Consider the following 26,361-nt stretch of genomic DNA (forward strand, 5'->3'; position numbering starts at 1 on the left):
TGCAGAGAAAACAGATATGGTGAGAGACCTTGCTTTGCCAAATGTAGACATTAAATGGATTGGTCAGAGAGGGTTAAAGTGGCACCAATTGATGCCATTGGTGAAATCCTTCATGCAAATCCAACACCCTGACCTCATAATAGTGCACTGTGGTGGCAATGACCTAGGCACTTTGACTGGGGTAGGTCTGGAAATGCTTATGAAGGACACCTTTGCACAACTGTTTTCACTTTTCCCTAAAACTGCCTTTGTGTTTTCCAACATATGCCAAAGGCAAAAATGGAACTGGTCCAATCATTTCTGTCCACAGATTGACAAAGCAAGAAAGCACGTCAACAAATCTGTTTCTGCTTTCCTCCGTGACTATGGTATGGGTGCCATTTACCACAACAACTTGCGTTATGACATGCAAGACATTTATAGAGGAGATGGTGTGCACTTCAATGATGAAGGGAACAGAGTCTTCCTTTTGAACCTTAGACTCTGCATCGGTACTTACTTGTAGGTACCACTAAAAAAATGACTTCATAAACACAACAGCTCTTTTTAGAGCTCCCTAATATCTTAACTCTTAATTCTTCATTTCATTTATTCATTTTTATTTTTTCTTCCGTACGCTTACCGTAAGCTTACCGTACGCGTACCCCGTGATTTTTTTAAAAATCAATAAATGTTTTTTTTGTACTTTTCTGTCCTTCTTTGACCCCCTTACAAATGTTAGGGGGGCTGTAACTCTCCTCATTGCCCCCTTTTCTTGTTTTCACTCTTTTTTTTCAGAGTGAAATACACAAAATGGCGGCCGCCGCTTCCTGGTTTCGGCCGATTCGAATGTTTACTAAGATCTAAGAGCCAATCAGAATCGCGCTCGCGCACGCCACCGTACGCTTACGGTAAGCGTACGGTAAGCGTACCGTAAGCGGGCTCAGATATATATATTGATTTAAAGGCTATTTTCTCAGAATCTACTGAACAGATTTACACCAAACCTACAAAAGGCACTTCCTTGACCTAGGGACTACCTCTCTGCCAAATTTCGAGTAATTCTGTTCAGCCGTTCGGGCTGTAGCTCGTTCTAAAGGTCCTATGGAAAAATGCATGGGAAAAACGCGTTTTGGGACCCCCCTTTTATCTCAGCCCCCGCTTGACGGATCCCCCCCGAGACTTTCAGGGTAGGAGCGGAGCGTAGCGCCCCACCTATTTTGAGAAATTCGCGAGGATTCATCGACCGGCGCCAAAGTTATTCAAAATAGAATGTTGAGGTTTTCCTATGGAAAAGGGGTCCTAACTATAACTACCTACTGGCGACCGCCAGTAGGTAATATATATATATATATATATATATATATATATATATATATATATATATATATATATATATCACTGCACTTAAAACCTATAAGTCACCCCTATAGCAAGCCTTCACAAACCTGAAGGCAGGGTGCTGGGTTTTACATGAGAGGGTGCCCCCACATGGGCAGAGCACCCCTGCAGCCTTCGAAGATCATTCTCCCGGGGTGTCGGTGACGCAGCCAGACGTATAGGTACATTATTTGCTGGCGTAAAATGCTATCTCGAAAACGACTGCAACAAACCATGTTGTGTTGGGTATCAAACACCTGGAATCCTACCTCCACACCGGTAACTGGTGTGGAGGTCCGGTGTAGAGGTATGATTCCACCCTTCAGAAGCAAGCTTCGTTGTGTCCGTAGTCTTCCCGGTACCAGCCTTCTTGACGCTGACAGCACAACATGGTTGCTGCAGACCAGAGAGACATTTCTGCCCTCATGCTGCTGAGCCAAGCTCGAGCAGAGGAAGACAGCACAGTATGCATCCTGTCACAGGGAGGTGTGACCACCTCCCAGACAGGATTTATTGTATTGGAGCTGGGTGGGTGCACTTCCAAAGTGCCTGAACGTCTGCATGAGGGGCACATTTGGTGTCCCTGTGCATAGTCAGTTCAAACCAGTCCTGGGAGCCATTGGCTCCTGCTCTGGCATGAAACTGGACAAAGGACATGGGAGTAACCTCCCCACTGTCCTTACCCTCCCCTGGGAGGTCAACTGAATCTGTCCAGCCCTCTCCTGTGGGTACAAAAGGGCTTACCTGGCTGTAGGACCCTTGATTCGATGTGGACAAGATTCTAATCAAGAAACCACTGACCTTCGGCCGTCTGGACACTCTGGACTTTGCTGGACTTCAACTGGGCCTAACTTCGTCTACCTCTCCGTCCAAAGCATAGTCTGTGCCCATGCACCATACAGGCTCCGTGCAGGACCTGTGGAGCATCAAGGACAACTGAACTATCGCCCTTGGGGTGAAAGAGTCACTCCCCTGCATTAACAGGCACGGTAACGCAACTGACCAGTCTGCTGATCCTGAGCTCCTGCAGACTGTGAAGGCTCCAGCAACACAGGAGGTGGGTTCCTATGTTCCTTGAGGTTGACCTGCCCTCTCAGCAAGTTTAAGGCCAGTATCCCTCGTGGGGACCACATAACCAGAACCCTCTGCACCGTGTACATTTGCAAGTGCTTATGCTTGTTTGCGTTCCTCAACTAAGTGCATTGGGCTATTGATAACCCCAACCTTTGTGCACACTTTGTACAAAGGACTTTAGCCTCCTCACACTCTGTGCTCTGCAAGCTGTAACTTTGTGAAACTGTTAGAGGTCCCCTCGCGACTCCTGTGCCTTCGGCCCGTGGGTCCACTTGAGGGACAACACTGCTTTTCTTGGGCTCCCCTGGTTGCTCCAGGCCTGCCCTGATTTCCCTTGCTGTGTTGAGTCCTCTGGTCCTTGCTGGGCCAGACCGTAATCTTCTTTGACCTTCTTCATGGGTTGCCGCTGCCAAGGCTTGTTGGTGCCCCCACCGGACACCGACCCCTCAGGACTCGACATCCTTTGTGGGACAGCTCATATCCAGCTCCTAGTTATCCTTGACATCTCCTGGTCCCTGCAGCTGTAACTCAAGTTCTCCTTCACACCTGAAGCACCCGACGTCGCTGTACATTCGTTTACTGAGCCCCTGGACACGCCTGAGTGACCCAGACTCTGTCCCCTCTGTTTCAGGTTCCTTCCATCAAGAATCCACCTCTGGGCACCACCAGACACTTTTCTTCTTTCCCGCAGTGGCATTTCTTTGAAGACTCCCATTGAGAACGACAGCGGTTTCTGACGCCATTTCAGCCCTATGCACCCGGCTTCCCTGTGATGGGTAACTCTGGTACTTCAGTATCCACGGGTGGCGTGGCTCTCCAACCTTGTATGTTCCAAAGGGTTTCCTCGTAATCCACTGGGAAGGGTCCTTAAACTTTAAAATTGCAACCATGACTCTCCTATTGAAGTGTATGTAGCACACAGTCCTGTTCTCACACTGCACCCATCCCCTGTGGGGTCCCTACTTACTCAACTTGGGTGGTTCCTTGGGTTTCCAGCGATTCTACACCCTCTAGACACTCTCTTGACTCGAGTCATGGTTCTTATACCACTATTTTAGTATATGGTTTGGTATCCCCCGCGAGCCCACTGTGTATTAGTGCTACTTACGATTGTTTCTGTGCTACAGTATTGTGTGCTTTGTGTTTATCTGCATGTAGCAGATACTGTAAGGTATTTAAGGTGTTATAATAATAATTATATATTTGTATAACTACTGTGTGGGTCTCCTTTCATTTAACCAATACAATAATATTGCATTTTGGTAAAACAAGCTGCTCAACATTCCTTCAAATCTAAGCCTGTAGGTTTTCACAAGAGTGGTCAGTTAGAAAGTAGAACAAGGCCTCTGGAAGCTAGTTGTAGCCCTGTAGCTCAAGCAGGAGGTCAACCAACTGACCCTTGGATAAATGTTGCACTTGGCTACTATAAAAGGTAGCACAATTAGTGCTTTAGCTCTCTAGTAGCAATATATTTAAAGGCACTAGCTACATGTAGTTTCTTGTGCTAGGGACGTTTAGGTAAATTAAATGTGCCAATCAGATGTATACCAATGTCAGCACAGTTTAAGGGAAAGCACTACACTTTGTTGCTGGTTAGCAGGAGTGAAGTGTGGTGAGTTCTAAAGCCAAAAAAAGCATTTTAGCCAAATATCTAGGGTATACATACAAAAAATGGCCATTTTCAACACACTTTTAATTTGGCCTTCTTGCCACTACCTAAGTTCATTGACACATAAACCTGAAAATAAATGTAGCGTTTTTATGAAGTGCATGAAGACCCTAGAGTCATCTGAGCGTGTGCAGTTAAAGTGAGGGGTCTACAGCATAGCTTTGGGAAAAATCCTAAGGGGTAAAATTTAACATATGGAGTGAAATAAATTGCATATGTATGAGGGGCTAATGCTATGATTGTTCTGATGGACAGTGCAGAAAGCCTTAAAGGAAAGTCTTTTGGAAGCTGGTAGGCAATGCAGATGGATAAGATGTGGGATGGCTAAGCCAAATGATCTCAGGCTAAGAGGAAGGTGAGCTTCTCTGCAGAACTATCCCATTCCCTAATATCATGCTTTAGGAGCTTAGCCAGATAAGGTGTTGTCAATGCATTCTAGTGTTTGTAGTTCTGTAATTGTAAGGGTACAACTAGAGCTACAAGTGACAGAATGTAAAGAAAAAACCCTTTGGAGGCTACATCTTAAGATGAACCTTGGTCTATGTTAAGAGGTGACTCTGAGAAAAGGGTACTCCCCACAAAAGGAGGATCCTAGCATTTGAGTGACAAGAAGGCTCCAAAAAACCTTCAATGGAGAATACCAGAGCCTAGCCTCCTTGTAATGCCCTTGAAAACCAGCTGTAGGAGATGAGAAAATTGGAGCAAAAGAAATTACTAATTGAAGACGTGAGGATAGTTAGATGTAACAATTAAAGTTAAAGAAATATATGTTTAGGAGCCTTCTTTCATAGCCTAAGCATGACTCATTAGTGCCATGACAAATGCCAGATAATTCTAATTCATAATATGGAAGGACTTTGTGAGGGCATAATATAGTGATTCACAGCCTTAGCTAGCAATTTCAATTGAAGAGGCTGCAAAAGGTAGGCCTGAATTAACACACAAATTGTAACCGTGTGGACGTTATCTATGAGATTAGATATCCATGTGGGATTCTGTATGTGGGTCAGACTCGACAGAAGGTAAAAGCATGCATTCTACAACATTGTAGTAGGCTCAGGTGAATGGGACAGGGGGCGCCCCTGGTAGAACACTTTATCACCTTGAATCATCTCATGGACAGTATGAGATGGTTGGTTTTTGAGAGGGTCCATACCAACCCCAGAGGTGGGTATTTTTCCAACATGCTTAACCTATGTGAATGCAAGTGTATCCACAACTTGAACACAGTGGCCCCAGGCTTTAATGAATTAAAGGAGATTTCTTGATAGGTGGTGAGTCTGAGTAATATGTAGCTAGCACCTGTACCTGGTGGTGTATTTCGCAAGCCGTATCTGATTTGAAATGAACCTGAGGGGTAACTTACCACACTAAGAATGGGGTGTCAACACACCACACTAATAGAATACAACCATATATGTGAAATTTATCAATGATGTAATACAATTGATGTTTCATTTGCCTAGTTATCTATTTGTACAGTATCATTTAAAAAAAGTATTTCTCCGAATGTCAATCCTTTGTTTTAGGCTTATATTTACAAATTGTTTTCACATATTGGATTAAAAGAAATTCCATGAATGATTATGTTCATTGTTTAAGTGTGGGAAACTTCCTGCATTTTGCAATGTTAAGAACAGTATGTGACTAGAATTGTATTATACGGGAATGAAACTGTCTGCTCACATATTACCTTGTCACTGAGAAAGTTTATGTCCATTTAAGCACAAGAAGGCAATCCAATTTCAGTGGAATTCGCTGGAACACCCCTAGTTCCAGAACCCATTTACAGACATGTTGTTACCTCTTGTGTTTTATGCTCAAATATGTGTGTGGTTTTATGCTGTTAGAATTGAATGTGTCCTTGCCCCATCTTCTATGTTGTATGCTGTGTTATGTTAGCATTCATGTAGCTATTTTGCTTTTGATTGCTATTGCAAATGTGTGCGACCAGTTCCTTCTAACATTGTGCCGGCTAAAGTTAGCATCTGAGACGCCATTTTCTGCCATGTAACCACCATGATATGTTGTGATCGAAAACTGGCCTCTGTGCCCCTCTCTACTTGCCTCAGCAGAAAGCTGCTGTTCAGTTCTTCCCTCTTATCGTATTCAAGGTTGAAACCCAGATGTACAAAATGAATAGTTTATTCTGCTTGCGCATGCCTATCCCTGGTCATAGTTCCCACACTGGAGAGAGCTAAGACCGAGCAAGATGACCTTGGGAACCTGATAATATGTACCCATTCTGCAGGTGGTAGCTCATCCTTCTGTGCCTTCTTTGTTCAGCCTTTGCCCAAGATGTATTTTTCCACCAGGGGCGGGACTTGGCATGTGTTGGAAAGCTTATTTTGGGTTACCAAGCGTTCTGAAGTCTGTCCCTCGACAGCTATCCCGAGAGGCTGGTCAGACCGGACTCCAATGCAGTGTACTTACTAATAAAAGTATTAGTTTGTATTCTCCACTGTCATTCCGACTCTTCATTTCTGGGAAGGTCTAGAGGTGGTCGCAAGTGACCCGGTGACCAATTTTGGGTCACTTCCTTCAATGCTCAAAATACATGTTTAAATCTCTATCATTCTATGACCATCACTGTATTGAATAACATTTTTCAAAAAGTTCTAAAATGGTTTTGGAATTGAGCCAATCGGATCCCTACGAAACTATCGCAATTTAGTTTTGCCATTTTTCACTGTGTTATTGGCTGTAATCACACACATTCATTTCTTTAAAATGGGGAATCTCTGGTTTAGTGAAACCAGTCAAGAGTTGATCCCTGCACTACACAACTGAATATGCTTGCCCGAGTGAGAGTATTCCCCAACATGTGAGGCACAACGCAATACATTTTTCATACTTATGTAAACACGTCGTCAGACAGCATTCCTTGCGTGCTTTGAACAACATGCACGCTGATGTTCTGTAAAGCTTTATCTCAGCTGGAGGACGTGCCGCTCACTGAGCAGCGTCCGCTTCAGTCGGAGATACTTGGTAACAGACAGAGGTGAGCGACCCGGCTGGCCTGCCAGAGCACTTAACTTTCAGTTTATTTTTTTTAGATGTAATGCAGCACAGGACTAATACTTAACAATTCACTCTTTCAGAGCAGGAGGGGATTAATTCATTAAGAGGCCTCCATGTATGTTTGCAGTGCGCATACATCTACTTGAATTATATTTCCTGTGTTTGGATATTAGCCAATTTGCTGCTTTGGGCTAACAAAGCAAGAGGTTAATAGGGCCATTTCTCTTATTTTCACTGTGTGAACATATAGACGTCAGTCTTTCTCCAAGACCTCTTTACACAAGGTGAGCTATGTTTTATTAAGTCTGACAGGCTTGTCCTCTCGCGGTAGGACACTACAATTAATAGTGGGTTAATTTTTAGCATTCCCAGAGTTCTGATTAGATTCACTGCAGATGAGGAGCCTGTTGGCCTATGTCCCTTATATGATTAATTCTGTAGATCTCTTACCAGATAATTGATATTTCTAGGCAAGAGTGTACATACCTTACGGAAGAGACAATGCTATCTCACACATAATTTATTGGTTTTAATGTAGTTGGACGAATTGTCATTTTTACAATAGGTTGATATCCTTCTATTCAGTCACCCAGTCCTGATAAAGACCCACTGGTAAATCTTAAACTGTCCTTTCTCCCTTTCGTCATGTCAAAACGTCAATACTTTACACAGCCTGGATTGGATAGTTGCTCCACAAAGGACAATTCTGATTGAAACGATTACCGTCTTTTAAATGTGATCACATTTATGCTGTATAATACATGTAACAGACAGGCTTCTCTGTAATGATTAATATATGTAAGAAATCTATATCCTCCTTTCTTTCTTTGTTAAAATTCCACACACGGGTACTCTTTGTGAGACCTTTTTCCCTCATTTTCTTTCTGGAGCAACCATGTGTAAATAATGTATTTATACTGTCATTTGTCATATGAAAGATTCATGCATTTACTTCTTTCTGTGTGATAAGAATTGATATTGTTATATACATTCTTCCATATTGATAGAAGTAATATTTTACCCCCTTCCACAAGTCAGAGAAGGTTGGTTTTGATAAATGAAATTTGGATGAGTTAATTTGTTTAGCTTTGCCCTTTCTGTTGGTCTTTCCGAATGGACCACTGTTGTTACATATCTGAATTAATCTGATGGGCAAGTTCTTTGCTTTTTGCTTTGACTTAAAAGGGTCTCCAAGGGTCAGACAAGGAACTGGAAAGAAAGGTGACAGTAATGTGCAGGTTGGACCTAGCAGAGGAGAAACAAGACTTATCTTATTTTATTTGAAGAGTCTTGTATGGTGCAAACATGACCCATCAGGGTATCAGAGCGCTTTACAAATAGAAGTCAAGTCATACATGCAGGGAAAATTACAAAACGAAATAAGCAAACATCAATACAGATATGGTATAAACAAACATCTTGGTACAGTCAAGATCCAAGGGTGTCAGCAGGAAAATAGCTACGCTAGGTGACTTCAGGTGTGCTACTGGAGGAATCTATTCAAAAGGAGAATTTTTGCTTCTTTTTAGAAGAAGCTTGTTGAGGGGTTTGTTGTGATTTCCAGAGGCAGAGAGTGCATATTCTTGGCGCGAGTTTTGTGGTGGAGGGCCTTATGTGTCATGCAGGCTATATTAAACTGGATCCTCACTTCAAACACAAGTGTTTTTAGATGTTTTATGTCTTGTATAATGTGGTTGAATCGCCTGGATCTGTTATGAGCCTAGCATCTGAGTTCACTCTAGCCCTTAGTGGCACCATCCTTGCTTTAGGTAAGCCTGCAAAGGTAGCACTCCCTTAATATAATCAGGAGATGACTAGGGCTTGAACCGCACACTGAAAGTCATGGTTTTATTTTCCTTAAAGTGTTAGTTTAATAATTGGCTCCCGTGATGGTTGCGCTAATATGATTTTGCATATTTAGGCGTTTGTTCAATGTAATACCAAGTGATCTAGTAGAGTCGATGATGTGGGGGGTCCAGTTGAGAGCTGTGAGTTGTATGAGCCATTCTTCTATGGGGATAGAGTGGTTATGGGGAGTGATAAAAATAAATTCAGTTTTGAGGTGATTGTAGGTTAACTATTGTTGGGTTTTTAGTAAGGTGCAGTTGAGAGTTTTTGCTATCTTCAGGTGAGGACATTTTTAGGTACAATTGTTTCATTCCCGTACATATGGTAAATAATGTGAGATTGTTTCATAATCTTGGTCAAAGGTTCCATCAATACATTGAATAACGAGGGTGAGAGCATGGAACCTTGAGTCCCTCCAGTCAAGACCAGGGTGATGTCAGAAAGGGTTTGATTAATTTTGATTCTTTGAGCCCTGTAGTGAAGAAACAAGGCAAACCAGTTTAAAATGGGACCAGATAGCTCCATCCTATTCTCAAGAAGTTCAAGCAATTTGTCATGTTTTACAGTGTTGAACGTAGAGGAGAGATCAAGAAGTATGAGCAAGCCGGGTGTATTCTTATCAAGCAATCTGAGGGCATCATCTACAATGTGAGTTAGAGCAAATTCGGTGCTATGTCCCGTTCTGAAGCCTGATTGGCACTGGTCAATGAGCTGATATTGCTCAATGTAGTTGCTAAGTTGTAGGTGCACACATTTTTCGAATATCTTTGCTAGTGTTCGTGGTTGAATGGAAATTGTTATGGTCAGACAAATCTGCAGTTGTTTTTTTGGGGAGTGCTGTGACCTGTCCTATCTTTAGGCAATCAAGAATCATACCTTGAGAGAGGGAAGCATTTATATTCTTAGACCAAAGCAGCAGTATGGACGATCTAATCTCTGAGTTTGGTGGGCAGAGGATCATTGAAATGGTTCGAGGGTTTTATTGATGCTATAGTTTTAAGTAGATCGGTTTCACCCAGATGTTTGAAGGCACTCCAAGTGGCATTATTTTTAGAAGTATAGTCATTATGAGGGGATCACAGTAAGTTTGTCACTGGGAGAAGAGTAGGCTGATCCAGGGTAAGACAATGTTGGGAGGCGAGCGGCCATTCTGATTCATTTCTCCTTGTCTTTTCCATGAAATAAGCTGAGAATTAATCTCCATTTTGCAGGAACACATGGTCTACTGATTGGAGTTTAGCTTGGCAACTAACTTGTTGTTTCACAATTGTAAATCATTTTTTGGGTCTGTTTCTGGCATTTTCTAACTCCACCCTAAAGTATTCTGCTTTTGAGCTTCGGATGTGTTTGTTGTAGGAGCTTGTAGTATCTTCATATAAAGGTAACTGTTCTCTTGTACCTTGTAATTAGCTGCTCAGCCAGTGTGAGTGTTCCATGTGGAATGATGACGTGACTGGAATGTTGGTGTGGTGAGAGACAGTTAGGAGAGGATGGGCTGAGCAGCTAGCAGCAGCAAGTTGGTTAGTTCCAAGTGCTTATATTTGTCAACTTACAGTGTCTTTGGATTGTCACCATGAACTGTTGCACGCCTGTCTATTTTCACGGTGACAGGCACACCTATGACAATGGTCATTTAACATGCTATGGTTTTAATCATTTAAGGATTAGAGTGTACTTTGTGTCTCACTATTCGGGTGAGAGATCGCTCACCGGCGCTTGTTTCACGTTAGTCATGTGCTAGAGTTTTTTTTTTAAGCGCTAATATGATCATTCTTGCTTGTGCCGTTGTTCTGTTTGGTGCTGCACTTTGGTCCACTAGTGTGTTTGTTTTTGCGTTAGGCTGCACATTGGTCATTCTATACGTTATTAGTAATGGGTGTCATTTTTCTGTCTGTTTGTCATGTTGTGACTCATTTGTTGGGCTATAGGGGGTGTTAGTCCCACCTAGGTCATTCTTAATGGGTATTATTCCCATATTCTTGGTATTTAGGGGGTGTTAGTCCCACCTAGGTCATTCTCAATGGGTATTATTCCCATATTCTTGGTGTTTAGGGGGTGTTGTCCCACCTATGTCAGTAGTAATGGGTGTTAGTCCTATTTACTCAGTTTTTAGGGGGGTATTAGTCCCACCTACGTAACTGTTTATGGGTTTTAGTCCCATATATTTCGTGTTTAGGGGGTGTTAGTCCCATATACTTCGTGTTTAGGGGGTGTTAGTCCCACCTAGGTTATTGGTAATGGGTGTTAGTCCCATATACTTCGTATTTAGGGGGTGTTAGTCCCGCCTACGTGTTAGTAATGGGTGACGTCCACCCATTGTGTATTTGTTTGGGAGTGATTCTTCCTGTATGTTTCTACAATTTTAGAGTATTTGCTGTTGTTCTCTATTGTGATTCTCTGTGTTTTCTTTCTTATGTATCTCATGTGGTGTTTTTCCAATCTCTGTTTGGTAGTTTATCGTTTTTGTGTCTCATTGAAGGAGGAGGTTGGTGATAGTGTGTGGGTTTAATGTTCTCTTTTGTTTCCTATTATAAGAGGAGGATGGTGGTAGTTCATTCTTATTTTTCCATCCTTTTCTTGTCCTTTTTCTTCCCTTTTATGGTCTGGTTCCATTTTGTGGTATGTGTTATTCATCTTACCCCTGGGATTTGGACTATTTATCTCTTGTTTATGCTTTGTGTCTAGTTGCTATGTACTTTTAGTATTCCTTGTTTGATTGTCAATTGGAAAGAAGGGAGATATTGTAGTATCTTCATATAAAGGTAACTGTTCTCTTGTACCTTGTAATTAGCTGCTCAGCCAGTGTGAGTGTTCCATGTGGAATGATGACGTGACTGGAATGTTGGTGTGGTGAGAGACAGTTAGGAGAGGATGGGCTGAGCAGCTAGCAGGCTGCTCCTGGTGGTGCTATACTATGGACTTAACTATCTTAATAAATAACCTAAAGACATATCCTGGCTACGTCTGCTGTGTCACATCAACCTATGGAACCAGGTCACTTCAGAGCTTCTTGTCGACCTTAGGTGTTTGAGATGTGCTATGAAGGGAGAGCTTTGCCATGATTTTACAGCAAGCCTTAGATTGTGTCTTTCCTCATTGCAGTTGCCGCTAAACCAGGGATTGGAGGGTTTATTCTCTGTTCTCTTTAGCTGCTTTAGACCAAGAGTGTCAAGTATGTTTGTCATTGATTGGATGTAGTGATCGGTAAGATCTTTCAAATGCGTCATATTTATGCGAGAAGGTAGAAAGTTGTTGCCCATTGAAATTAGATCAATTAGATTGATATTTCTCAAGTCTCTAGACCATTGTCTGGGTTTAAAAAGTTGTCCCTGTCTAATCAGAAATTTTCCAGGATGAGGAAAGAGATGTGGGAGTTTTCTGACATGGGGATATGGATTCAAGTTGTATGACATCATCCTTAGCGATGACTAGATCAAGGGTGAAGGGCTGTTGTGAGTTTAGCCATTACACGATTGGGTATGGTTGAGGTCCCAAAGGAAGGCCTTGGAAGTGTTAAGTAAGGGATCATTTGAATCAATCCAGTGAATGTTGAAATCTCCAAGGAAGATCTGGTTGGTGTGCTGGTCCGAGTTAGAGGAGATGGTCCCCATTAATTGTTAAATGGAAGGTAGGCTGTTTCCTGGATGGTGGTAAATAGAGTAGAATTTGTACATAATCTTGTCATTGTTCCATATTTCAATACCTAGTTATTAACACATGGGTACTGGATCAGTTTGTACATGTTTCAAGGTAAGCATGGATCGGAAAATGCATGCTATGCTGCCCCCAACTCTTCCAGGTCTGTCCAGTCTGATGATGTCATAGTTAGGTGGAACTAGGATGTCCATAATGTGAGCAGGTATCCTTGAGCAAAGTATGTTAGGATAAGGATGTCTAGATCTTGTGCTAGGATGAGATCCGCAATGTCAGCTGTGTGTCTGACCGCAGACCTGCAGTTAAGAAGCAAAGACTTGACATGAGATTTAGTGCTTCATGATTAGTTATGAGGACATGTAATAAATTATGCTTGTTCATGGTTCTGCAGTTGAGACTGGGTTCTCTGAGAAAGCTGGAGTGAATAGTCGGGATAGTAACCGACAAGTGTGAGTAATCCTTATGTGGAGAGGAATAAGATAAAAACAGGGAGCGAATGTCAGCGTAAAATAAATGATCGGTAACCCTCAGGGGTCTGGAAGAGTGGTTGAGAATGGGACAGGGAGTCCAGTGGCAGATCGAAAAGTTGTCATTGTACGATGACGCCAGCCAGAGAAAGTTCTGCCTTTCTCTAGTGGGTGTGTTGTATTGTTTTGTATCAGGGGTCCTGTTAACCCCAAATGTCAAGTTGGGATTCCAAAATTTCTCAAGCTTTGCGATGATGAGTATACGGTTCTGGAGCTCAGCTTTAAGTATGTAATAAGGCTGGGAGTGTAGTGGATGTAGGGCGAGTGTGGGCCCTCCGGGGCGGGGGGAGTGTTTCACAGACAAGAGGGGTGGTAGGTGGGAAGGGATGTGTTATGGGAATTTATAGGAGGAAGTGGGCCAGTAGGAGGTGTACTGTGGGTGACGATTGGAGGAGTGGAAGGCAGAAGGCTCCAAGTAACGTTAATGACTGGCCTCAAGTGCTGCAGAGAGGTCTTTGCAAGCAAGTTGGAGCACGCAGGGTTCAAGTGGGTCACTTGTTGGGCAACAGAAAGGGTAGTAGAGGGAGTGTCCTTGATTGAAGTAGAACCCCTAAATAATTTTGGTTTGAGACTGTTTGCCATTCTCGGATTGTGGGCATTAATTCCTGCCTTTCTATGAACTGAGGGAAGGGGCCGTCCAGATGAGCGGAGTATGAGAGAGGGGCAAAAATCATCATTGGGAGTAGATGAACTGGAACCTGCAACTATGGTTAAAACGGTTGGAGAGGAGGGAAAGGCTGCCAGGACTCTGTGATGAACAGAGAGAAGTAGGACTAGATGATGCCTGTTTCCTTCACGGAGCGGGGGAAGGAACGTTGATTTATATATGTGGAGAAGACATTATTTGCCACTGTATTTTTTGATCATCAAGAAAAAGTTGTCAAATTGCTCAAGATTCTGATCATATGATTGATGAAGACGTTTACATTATTGTAAAGGAAGATGGTTGCTTCATCACTGAAGGCCTGCCAAGAGTCTATGGAAATACATAGCCCATGTGGGGATTTCCTAGTGATGTTAATCCGGAGTACTGAGGCTATAGCTCTTCTCCATTGAACTCTTCTGCTGGTGAAGAAACTTAAGTCATTAACCACAATTTTGTTTTTTGCACACAGATGAGCATTAAATATGAATGTTTCAAAGTTTGTTTAAGTTGATTATGTTTGAAGTTCTTACCTGAGTTATTAGAAATCTTAGGGGGGTATTTAATCTTGAATGCATTGAATCCAATCCATGCCAGCAAGCTGTTGCTAGTCCGGAAGTTGTTTGGCTCCATGGTGGCTACTAATGGCGCAATTTAAGGGTTTAAATTGACCAATTAATACATTTGTCCCACTATGAATATAACCAGGCTGCAAAGAAATGTCAAATGCACTGGGGATTCACATGAATGTGAAAGTGCTGTTCGGGGCAGTATATTGGAAGCACTGAAAAATTATTCTTATCTGGAAACGCATCTAATAGAAAATGTGTGGATCATAATCTAAAACTCTATTCAAAAGATGGAATAATTAGAGGGAGTGACAGTGCTGCATTTTAAAGCTAGCAGAACCCTTCGGTTAAATTGTGAGACAGCCCTTACCGTTGAAAGATGGCCACCCCAGCAGTTGAGGTTCTCATATACTGTGTGTGCATAGAGCCCTTCTTTCCTTTACGGAGTCTTAAAGACTTGTGTCTGTTTCAGCTGTGGTGGTGGGCTGCCATCTTGGAAAGGGGCTTTTCTGAAGAAAGGTGAAAAGGGTACCAGAAAATGGCAAGCTAACCAAGCCCTATGAGACCCCCATTGATGTGAACAAAAAGCCCTGAAAATTATGGGCGCAGCTACACTTGCCAAAAGCCAGTCATGCACAGTCAGCAGAGCACAGAGGGAAGGGCATGCAGATCCGAATGGCGACGTGTTTGGTTCAAGCACAACTTGAATCAGTTAAGCGCCACCCAACTAAAGCAAGTCAATGGAAGGTGGGGTTCCAAGACAGAGGCAAGCAATGTTTGAGTCACCAACATCGCACTCAGATATCACTGGTCATCATACTACTCTGAAAAGTTTTCCAGCTCTAGTGTATTTCACCATCTGCAGACCAATATCTAAGCAACAGTCTGATTAACACATTTCAAAGAGCATGGTTAAGGTTATGATATTTACAAACAGTTGCTGTGAGGAATGTGAAAAATGTTAATATGGTAATTCACTGCATTGTGACAGCATGTGTATATACTATTACACTAAAACATTGTCCCCTCTTCCTGTGCTTTAAAGCAAGGTGAGTCCTGAAAGTTTGTTCTTAAAACTAAGCTTTGGTTCTAAAGAATTTCAGAAGCAATGTCATAGAGGAAATAACTTAGATATTTCCCTTCTACAGCAGTATTGGTGTGTGTGGAATTGCAATTTGAGATTTCGGAAGGGTCCAGTGCAATAAAACATTCTCCTGGAGTTATATTGTATGTCTGTCATCAACAATAAAGAATGATTGTGTAATTTTACTGAACAGTTACAATAAATATGAAGCCTCTTGAAAGTTTAAACAAAAGTATTATATCTTATTTGGTAGTCATACATTTGGGGAGAGGATTTGGCCTAACGCTAGGGCGGTCGACCTCGAATCTGGGGAACTGGATTCGAGGCTCGGCAATGACGCTGAACATCCTGTGATTCTGGGCAAATCACTTAATCTACCGGTCCTTTAAAAAAAAAAAATAATAATGTGCCCTTATGTAATGCAACTGGTGCTGTGTAAAGTGCTCCGATACCTAAGTCAGGTCAAGTTTGCGCTATATAAAACTATATAAAACTCCACACACGGGTACTCTTTGTGAGACCTTTTTCCCTCATTTTCTTTCTGGAGCAACCATGTGTAAATAATGTATTTATACTGTCATTTGTCATATGAAAGATTCATGCATTTACTTCTTTCTGTGTGATAAGAATTGATATTGTTATATACATTCTTCCATATTGATAGAAGTAATATTTTACCCCCTTCCACAAGTCAGAGAAGGTTGGTTTTGATAAATGAAATTTGGATGAGTTCATTTGTTTAGCTTTGCCCTTTCTGTTGGTCTTTCCGAATGGACCACTGTTGTTACATATCTGAATTAATCTGATGGGCAAGTTCTTTGCTTTTTGCTTTGACTTAAAAGGGTCTCCAAGGGTCAGACAAGGAACTGGAAAGAAAGGTGACAGTAATGTGCAGGTTGGACCTAGCAGAGGAGAAACAAGACTTATCTTATTTTATTTGAAGAGTCTTGTATGGTGCAAACATGACCCATCAGGGTATCAGAGCGCTTTACAAATAGAAGTCAAGTCATACATGCAGGGAAAATTACAAAACGAAATAAGCAAACATCAATACAGATATGGTATAAACAAACATCTTGGTACAGTCAAGATCCAAGGGTGTCAGCAGGAAAATAGCTACGCTAGGTGACTTCAGGTGTGCTACTGGAGGAATCTATTCAAAAGGAGAATTTTTGCTTCTTTTTAGAAGAAGCTTGTTGAGGGGTTTGTTGTGATTTCCAGAGGCAGAGAGTGCATATTCTTGGCGGGAGTTTTGTGGTGGAGGGCCTTATGTGTCATGCAGGCTATATTAAAATGGATCCTCACTTCAAACACAAGTGTTTTTAGATGTTTTATGTCTTGTATAATGTGGTTGAATCGCCTGGATCTGTTATGAGCCTAGCATCTGAGTTCAGTCTAGCCCTTAGTGGCACCATCCTTGCTTTAGGTAAGCCTGCAAAGGTAGCACTCCCTTAATATAATCAGGAGATGACTAGGGCTTGAACCGCACACTGAAAGTCATGGTTTTATTTTCCTTAAAGTGTTAATTTAATAATTGGCTCCCGTGATGGTTGCGCTAATATGATTTTGCATATTTAGGCGTTTGTTCAATGTAATACCAAGTGATCTAGTAGAGTCGATGATGTGGGGGGTCCAGTTGAGAGCTGTGAGTTGTATGAGCCATTCTTCTATGGGGATAGAGTGGTTATGGGGAGTGATAAAAATAAATTCAGTTTTGAGGTGATTGTAGGTTAACTATTGTTGGGTTTTTAGTAAGGTGCAGTTGAGAGTTTTTGCTATCTTCAGGTGAGGACATTTTTAGGTACAATTGTTTCATTCCCGTACATATGGTAAATAATGTGAGATTGTTTCAGAATCTTGGTCAAAGGTTCCATCAATACATTGAATAACGAGGGTGAGAGCATGGAACCTTGAGTCCCTCCAGTCAAGACCAGGGTGATGTCAGAAAGGGTTTGATTAATTTTGATTCTTTGAGCCCTGTAGTGAAGAAACAAGGCAAACCAGTTTAAAATGGGACCAGATAGCTCCATCCTATTCTCAAGAAGTTCAAGCAATTTGTCATGTTTTACAGTGTTGAACGTAGAGGAGAGATCAAGAAGTATGAGCAAGCCGGGTGTATTCTTATCAAGCAATCTGAGGGCATCATCTACAATGTGAGTTAGAGCAAATTCGGTGCTATGTCCCGTTCTGTAGCCTGATTGGCACTGGTCAATGAGCTGATATTGCTCAATGTAGTTGCTAAGTTGTAGGTGCACACATTTTTCGAATATCTTTGCTAGTGTTCGTGGTTGAATGGAAATTGTTATGGTCAGACAAATCTGTAGTTGTTTTTTTGGGGAGTGCTGTGACCTGACCTATCTTTAGGCAATCAAGAATCATACCTTGAGAGAGGGAAGCATTTATATTCTTAGACCAAAGCAGCAGTATGGACGATCTAATCTCTGAGTTTGGTGGGCAGAGGATCATTGAAATGGTTCGAGGGTTTTATTGATGTTATAGTTTTAAGTAGATCGGCTTCACCCAGATGTTTGAAGGCACTCCAAGTGGCATTATTTTTAGAAGTATAGTCATTATGAGGGGATCACAGTAAGTTTGTCACTGGGAGAAGAGTAGGCTGATCCAGGGTAAGACAATGTTGGGAGGCGAGCGGCCATTCTGATTCATTTCTCCTTGTCTTTTCCATGAAATAAGCTGAGAATTAATCTCCATTTTGCAGGAACACATGGTCTACTGATTGGAGTTTAGCTTGGCAACTAACTTGTTGTTTCACAATTGTAAATCATTTTTTGGGTCTGTTTCTGGCATTTTCTAACTCCACCCTAAAGTATTCTGCTTTTGAGCTTCGGATGTGTTTGTTGTAGGAGCTTCTTGTCGACCTTAGGTGTTTGAGATGTGCTATGAAGGGAGAGCTTTGCCATGATTTTACAGCAAGCCTTAGATTGTGTCTTTCCTCATTGCAGTTGCCGTTAAACCAGGGATTGGAGGGTTTATTCTCTGTTCTCTTTAGCTGCTTTAGACCAAGAGTGTCAAGTATGTTTGTCATTGATTGGATGTAGTGATCGGTAAGATCTTTCAAATGCGTCATATTTATGCGAGAAGGTAGAAAGTTGTTGCCCATTGAAATTAGATCAATTAGATTGATATTTCACAAGTCTCTAGACCATTGTCTGGGTTTAAAAAGTTGTCCCTGTCTAATCAGAAATTTTCCAGGATGAGGAAAGAGATGTGGGAGTTTTCTGACATGGGGATATGGATTCAAGTTGTATGACATCATCCTTAGCGATGACTAGATCAAGGGTGAAGGGCTGTTGTGAGTTTAGCCATTACACGATTGGGTATGGTTGAGGTCCCAAAGGAAGGCCTTGGAAGTGTTAAGTAAGGGATCATTTGAATCAATCCAGTGAATGTTGAAATCTCCAAGGAAGATCTGGTTGGTGTGCTGGTCCGAGTTAGAGGAGATGGTCCCCATTAATTGTTAAATGGAAGGTAGGCTGTTTCCTGGATGGTGGTAAATAGAGTAGAATTTGTACATAATCTTGTCATTGTTCCATATTTCAATCCCTAGTTATTAACACATGGGTACTGGATCAGTTTGTACATGTTTCAAGGTAAGCATGGATCGGAAAATGCATGCTATGCTGCCCCCAACTCTTCCAGGTCTGTCCAGTCTGATGATGTCATAGTTAGGTGGAACTAGGATGTCCATAATATGAGCAGGTATCCTTGAGCAAAGTATGTTAGGATATGGATGTCTAGATCTTGTGCTAGGATGAGATCCGCAATGTCAGCTGTGTGTCTGACCGCAGACCTGCAGTTAAGAAGCAAAGACTTGACATGAGATTTAGTGCTTCATGATTAGTTATGAGGACATGTAATAAATTATGCTTGTTCATGGTTCTGCAGTTGAGACTGGGTTCTCTGAGCAAGCTGGAGTGAATAGTCGGGATAGTAACCGACAAGTGTGAGTAATCCTTATGTGGAGAGGAATAAGATAAAAACAGGGAGCGAATGTCAGCGTAAAATAAATGATCGGTAACCCTCAGGGGTCTGGAAGAGTGGTTGAGAATGGGACAGGGAGTCCAGTGGCAGATCGAAAAGTTGTCATTGTACGATGACGCCAGCCAGAGAAAGTTCTGCCTTTCTCTAGTGGGTGTGTTGTATTGTTTTGTATCAGGGGTCCTGTTAACCCCAAATGTCAAGTTGGGATTCCAAAATTTCTCAAGCTTTGCGATGATGAGTATACGGTTCTGGAGCTCAGCTTTAAGTATGTAATAAGGCTGGGAGTGTAGTGGATGTAGGGCGAGTGTGGGCCCTCCAGGGCGGGGGGAGTGTTTCACAGACAAGAGGGGTGGTAGGTGGGAAGGGATGTGTTATGGGAATTTATAGCAGGAAGTGGGCCAGTAGGAGGTGTACTGTGGGTGACGATTGGAGGAGTGGAAGGCAGAAGGCTCCAAGTAACGTTAATGACTGGCCTCAAGTGCTGCAGAGAGGTCTTTGCAAGCAAGTTGGAGCACGCAGGGTTGGAGTGGGTCACTTGTTGGGCCACAGAAAGGGTAGTAGAGGGAGTGTCCTTGATTGAAGTAGAACCCCTAAATAATTTTGGTTTGAGACTGTTTGCCATTCTCGGATTGTGGGCATTAATTCCTGCCTTTCTATGAACTGAGGGAAGGGGCCGTCCAGATGAGCGGAGTATGAGAGAGGGGCAAAAATCATCATTGGGAGTAGATGAACTGGAACCTGCAACTATGGTTAAAACGGTTGGAGAGGAGGGAAAGGCTGCCAGGACTCTGTGATGAACAGAGAGAGGTAGGACTAGATGATGCCTGTTTCCTTCACGGAGCGGGGGAAGGAACGTTGATTTATATATGTGGAGAAGACATTATTTGCCACTGTATTTTTTGATCATCAAGAAAAAGTTGTCAAATTGCTCAAGATTCTGATCATATGATTGATGAAGACGTTTACATTATTGTAAAGGAAGATGGTTGCTTCATCACTGAAGGCCTGCCAAGAGTCTATGGAAATACATAGCCCATGTGGGGATTTCCTAGTGATGTTAATCCGGAGTACTGAGGCTATAGCTCTTCTCCATTGAACTCTTCTGCTGGTGAAGAAACTTAAGTCATTAACCACAATTTTGTTTTTTGCACACAGATGAGCATTAAATATGAATGTTTCAAAGTTTGTTTAAGTTGATTATGTTTGAAGTTCTTACCTGAGTTATTAGAAATCTTAGGGGGGTATTTAATCTTGAATGCATTGAATCCAATCCATGCCAGCAAGCTGTTGCTAGTCCGGAAGTTGTTTGGCTCCATGGTGGCTACTAATGGCGCAATTTAAGGGTTTAAATTGACCAGTTAATACATTTGTCCCACTATGAATATAACCAGGCTGCAAAGAAATGTCAAATGCACTGGGGATTCACATGAATGTGAAAGTGCTGTTCGGGGCAGTATATTGGAAGCACTGAAAAATTATTCTTATCTGGAAACGCATCTAATAGAAAATGTGTGGATCATAATCTAAAACTCTATTCAAAAGATGGAATAATTAGAGGGAGTGACAGTGCTGCATTTTAAAGCTAGCAGAACCCTTCGGTTAAATTGTGAGACAGCCCTTACCGTTGAAAGATGGCCACCCCAGCAGTTGAGGTTCTCATATACTGTGTGTGCATAGAGCCCTTCTTTCCTTTACGGAGTCTTGGAGACTTGTGTCTGTTTCAGCTGTGGTGGTGGGCTGCCATCTTGGGAAGGGGCTTTTCTGAAGAAAGGTGAAAAGGGTACCAGAAAATGGCAAGCTAACCAAGCCCTATGAGACCCCCATTGATGTGAACAAAAAGCCCTGAAAATTATGGGCGCAGCTACACTTGCCAAAAGCCAGTCATGCACAGTCAGCAGAGCACAGAGGGAAGGGCATGCAGATCCGAATGGCGACGTGTTTGGTTCAAGCACAACTTGAATCAGTTAAGCGCCACCCAACTAAAGCAAGTCAATGGAAGGTGGGGTTCCAAGTCAGAGGCAAGCAATGTTTGAGTCACCAACATCGCACTCAGATATCACTGGTCATCATACTACTCTGAAAAGTTTTCCAGCTCTAGTGTATTTCACCATCTGCAGACCAATATCTAAGCAACAGTCTGATTAACACATTTCAAAGAGCATGGTTAAGGTTATGATATTTACAAACAGTTGCTGTGAGGAATGTGAAAAATGTTAATATGGTAATTCACTGCATTGTGACAGCATGTGTATATACTATTACACTAAAACATTGTCCCCTCTTCCTGTGCTTTAAAGCAAGGTGAGTCCTGAAAGTTTGTTCTTAAAACTAAGCTTTGGTTCTAAAGAATTTCAGAAGCAATGTCATAGAGGAAATAACTTAGATATTTCCCTTCTACAGCAGTATTGGTGTGTGTGGAATTGCAATTTGAGATTTCGGAAGGGTCCAGTGCAATAAAACATTCTCCTGGAGTTATATTGTATGTCTGTCATCAACAATAAAGAATGATTGTGTAATTTTACTGAACAGTTACAATAAATATGAAGCCTCTTGAAAGTTTAAACAAAAGTATTATATCTTATTTGGTAGTCATACATTTGGGGAGAGGAGTTGGCCTAACGCTAGGGCGGTCGACCTCGAATCTGGGGAACTGGGTTCGAGGCTCGGCAATGACGCTGAACATCCTGTGATTCTGGGCAAATCACTTAATCTACCGGTCCTTTAAAAAAAAATAATAATAATGTGCCCTTATGTAATGCAACTGGTGCTGTGTAAAGTGCTCCGATACCTAAGTCAGGTCAAGTTTGCGCTATATAAAACTCTGTAAAAAATTTTTTTTTTTTTAAATCCATTGAATACATCTTCTAATACGGAGTTACACATCTTGATGAATTGCTTTAGTCTTCCATATTCAATAGGCGGTATGTGCTTTAAATCGCCAATCTTTATTTTCTTTACTCATTCAACTTCTTCTAGTGAAAAATTATACTTATAATGTTAGTTTATGAAACATACACCCAAAAACCCAGTAAGACCCAACACATTTTTAATAATTTTTTCATAAAAATAGGATTTTGTGTTTTTTATGCTCTATTTTTAATGGTATGTGCCTTATCCTTTAAGACTTCAGGAACATCATTATAGGGGAAACAGTGTTTACATTGCATGCTTTACAACACATGCGATTACAACGCATTGGTTACAATGACCCAGTTGTTACAACGCAAGCTCATTACATCGCAAGTCATTTCTACGACTTGCCGTAGGGGGTGCTCTGAACTAAGGAATAGTATAATTTACTATTCCAACACCTTCGCTACTGTTGCACACGCTGGAGTTGAAATAGTAAATTATACTATTCCTAAGTCCAGTTTAACGCAGAAACTACTTGCGATGTAATGGCTTACGTTGTAACAACGCGGTCCTTGTAACTACTGTAGGAAGGTGGAATCTGACTACATGGTTGCCCCCACTTTTTTCCTGGTGTTTTGATGGTTTTTTACTTAGATTGGCTGGGAACCTGCTATTCAGGTCCCCAGCCTATCTGCTTTCTCTTATAAATTGATTCCATGTACCTTAGGTACACCACAGATTGGTTTCTGGGGTGCCCTTATAAGTCCCTAGTATATGGTATACTATGTACCCAGGGCATAGGTACCCCAGAGGGCTACCAGGGGCTGCAGCATATAATATGCCACCCATGGGAAGCCCTCCAAAATGACATTGCAGGTCTGCTACTGCAGCCTGGGTAAGGTGGTGCATGCACCCCTTACTGAGATATAGGTTCACTATATCTCACCCTATCACTTCACATATAAACCTATCAGTCACCCCTAGGGCAGGCCTTATCAATCTTGAAGGCAGGGTGCTTGGTTTTGTGTGAGAGGGTGCCCATGCATGAGTAGAGCCCCTCTGCAGCCTTCGGAATCTCTTCTCCGGGGTTGTCTGTGATGCAGCCTGACCATATACTCTTAAGTGCATTATAACCAAATGGTAAATGCTAACTTTGGACTGGCTGCACGGAAACATGTTGTGTTTGGTGTCAAACACCTTGGAATCATACCCCCACACCAGTAACTAGTGTGTAACTGGTGTGGAAGTATGATCCCACCCTTCTAGAGGGAGAGACATGACAGCATCGGTATACCCGGTACCAGCTAAACAGAGCCTGGCATCACAAAATGGATGCTGCCAGCCACAGACACGGGTCTGGCCTCCTGCTGCTGACCGAAACTCTGGCAGGGGAGGCATGGACAATAGGTTTCCTGTCACAGGGAGGTGTTACTACCTCCCAGACAGGCCTTAGTGGATTAGGGCTGGGTGGAAGCACTCCACTCTTTTGAAGTCTGCACTGGGGGCACATTTGGTGTCGCTGTGCATAGTCCAGCTCAAACCCGTTGTAGGTGCTACCAGCCCCTTCTCTGGTGCAAAACTGGACAAAGGACATGGGTGTAGCCACCCCTCTTTCCAAACCCTACGATAGGTGGGTCCCTAGAGTAAGTCCAACCCCTTCCTTGGGTATAAAGAAGGAACCCCTGTCCTTAGGACTTTAGATTACACCTGGACGAAACTCTGCTACAGAAATCCCGGAACTTTGATGATCTACACAACTAGATGACTGAAGAATCTCCCTTGGAGTAAAGGAGTTACTCCCCTGCTTGCCAGGCACCAAAGATGCGTCTGCCTGGGCTGCATCTCCAAAGCTCCCACCGGACGCCGAAGAATTTCCAACCCGGGGGTTGGGTTTCTAGACTTCCCAGAGGCTGACCCGAGACCCCAACAAAGCTGAGACCCATAGCCCTAGTGGGTGCCGTGGAACTAGAACCCCTGAACACTGTGCACATTTGCAAGTGCATTAGCTTCTTCTCGACGTCCCTTGAAGGCTGTGCATTGGGTTACTTGTAGCCCAGACCCCGAGCACCTTTTCCACCGACGATTGCTGGCCTACACTCCATGAGTGTTCCGTGATCCCGCCCTTTGTGTGTTCGCTCAAGGCTCCTTCGCGATCCCTGGTCCGTTGACTGGTGGGTCCCTGCAAAGGCAACTCCTACTTTAATTTGGCTTCCCTGGTTGCTCCAGACGTGCCCTGACTCTCCATTGCTTTTTGAGTCCCCAGGACCTTGCTGGTCCGCACCAAAGCATTTCTTCTCTTCCTGCGTGGGTTGCTGTTGCCAAGGCTAGTTGTGTCCAATCTGGGCACCGACGCTGGAGCACTCGACATCCTTTGTGGGACAGCTCGAATCCTGCCCCTGGTTGTCCTCGATGCATCCTGGTCCTCGTGGCTGAAGAGTCAAGCTTCCACTCTTCGCACCTAGCACCCGACATCGGTGGGCATTCCTCTATCGTGCCCCTGGTCACTGGCAAGTGACCCAGACTCTGTCCCCTCTGCTTTCACATTCTTCACATCTTTGATCCAGGCTTGGATCTCTTCGGACACTTCTCCTCTTCACGGCATCAGCAGTTTTCTGTCTCCTGCCATTGAAAACGACGACGCGACCCGACACCATTTGACACCTATGCACCTGGCTTCCCTGGGTGAGGTAACACGAGTACTCCGTTGCTCCCGTGGGTGTTGGCCCTAGAACCATCTAAGTCCAAAAGGGTTTGTTCCTTGTCTACTCCTAAGTGTCCTTAAACTTTAAAAATCTAACTGCGACTTTCCCCATAGAAGCTAACGGGAGCTTGCAGCTGTGTTCTCACACTGCACACGTCACCCGTGGGTCCCCTGTGTCACTACCTTGGGAGGTTCCTTGGTGTCCCAGAGATTCTACAGGCTCTAGGCCTTGTCTCTAGTCAAGTCGTGGTTCTTATACCACTTTCTTAGTATATGGCGGTCCGCCCCTAGGGCCTAACGCATATTGTGCTAATTTACTGTAATATTTGAAGTGTAACATATGTGCTTTTATCTCTAGCCTCATAAAGAGACTAGTAGGGTGTGTTTAGGAATAAATACATATATTGTATATATATACCTGGTGTGGTCTCCTTTCATTTAGTCGCTCAAGAGATTATAGACTGGTAAAACAAGCTGCTTTACATTCCTTCAAGACTTAGCCTGAAGGCTGCTCTCCATATCTACCACTAGGATAGCTTTCAATAAAGGTTGTCTTTAACCTATCATCAATAAGGGGTTGTTTGGACTGGTGCAAGGTGCCCACTATAACTAGTTGACAGCATCTCAACTTCTCACAACTACCGTGTTGTAAGCGCATGCGATGTAACCACATATTCCTATTATAGAACATAAAATACAAAATGTTGCCCTTCATTTAGAGACCAGAATAATTTTGCCACAATTGAATTCCCATTAACAGCTCTCTCTGAGGGGGCGCGACCAAGATGGTGAGTGCACTGTCCTATAGAGCTGGGCTCCATATGCATGACTTTATGCCATAAGAAATTTGTTCTCTATCCCACCTGAGGGCAGACACCAACAATGGACTGTGTGGGGACTTCCACAATACTGGCGCATGAAGCAGACCACTGCCTGCCCCAGAGTACACACCACAGATGAACTGCAAATAGAGTTCCACAGACTCAACGCATAAAATGGACGACAACATTGCACCAGCTGAACTCGGGCATTGAAACCCCCCCATACACACAAACATTAATCCCTGAACTCTTTGGTTGAGCTGGGGATGAGAGGAGTGCTGGAACCCCCTCAGCACACCTGCTTTTCTGAACAGGGACCCACCTTGCTGCATGCAAACTGTTTTGCTCTCCTGAAAAGCATGTGTGTGGACCAGAACAGCAAGCACAAGCAGTACTAATTCCTAGACTGGTTAGGGATGTCGCCTTCAATGCAACCCACTGGCCCATCCATATAATTGCTTATAACACCAAGGGCAGGTCCACATGCAAACATCTTAGGCTTCCTTGGGAGGGCCGTGCCACCAGCCACTCATGGTTAC

At 42.9% G+C, this 26,361-nt stretch overlaps 1 protein-coding gene across 11 annotated transcripts in view; it reads left to right on the top strand.

The window, feature by feature from the left end:
• PIK3C2G (phosphatidylinositol-4-phosphate 3-kinase catalytic subunit type 2 gamma) overlaps positions 1-26,361 on the top strand; it is a 2,048,585-nt gene that overhangs the window by 150,394 nt on the left and 1,871,830 nt on the right. Inside the window, exon 1 of one of the 11 annotated variants that reach the window (XM_085652683.1) lies at positions 7,084-7,103. The exons of the other annotated variants lie outside the window; for them this stretch is intronic. The gene's annotated coding sequence lies outside the window, so the exon portion shown is untranslated. Of the gene's footprint in view, positions 1-7,083; positions 7,104-26,361 lie in introns of those variants that run through there. 11 annotated transcript variants of the gene reach the window in all.

Source organism: Triturus cristatus, chromosome 4_1 (assembly GCF_964204655.1).
Source record: "Triturus cristatus chromosome 4_1, aTriCri1.1, whole genome shotgun sequence".
Lineage (NCBI taxonomy): Eukaryota > Metazoa > Chordata > Amphibia > Caudata > Salamandridae > Triturus > Triturus cristatus.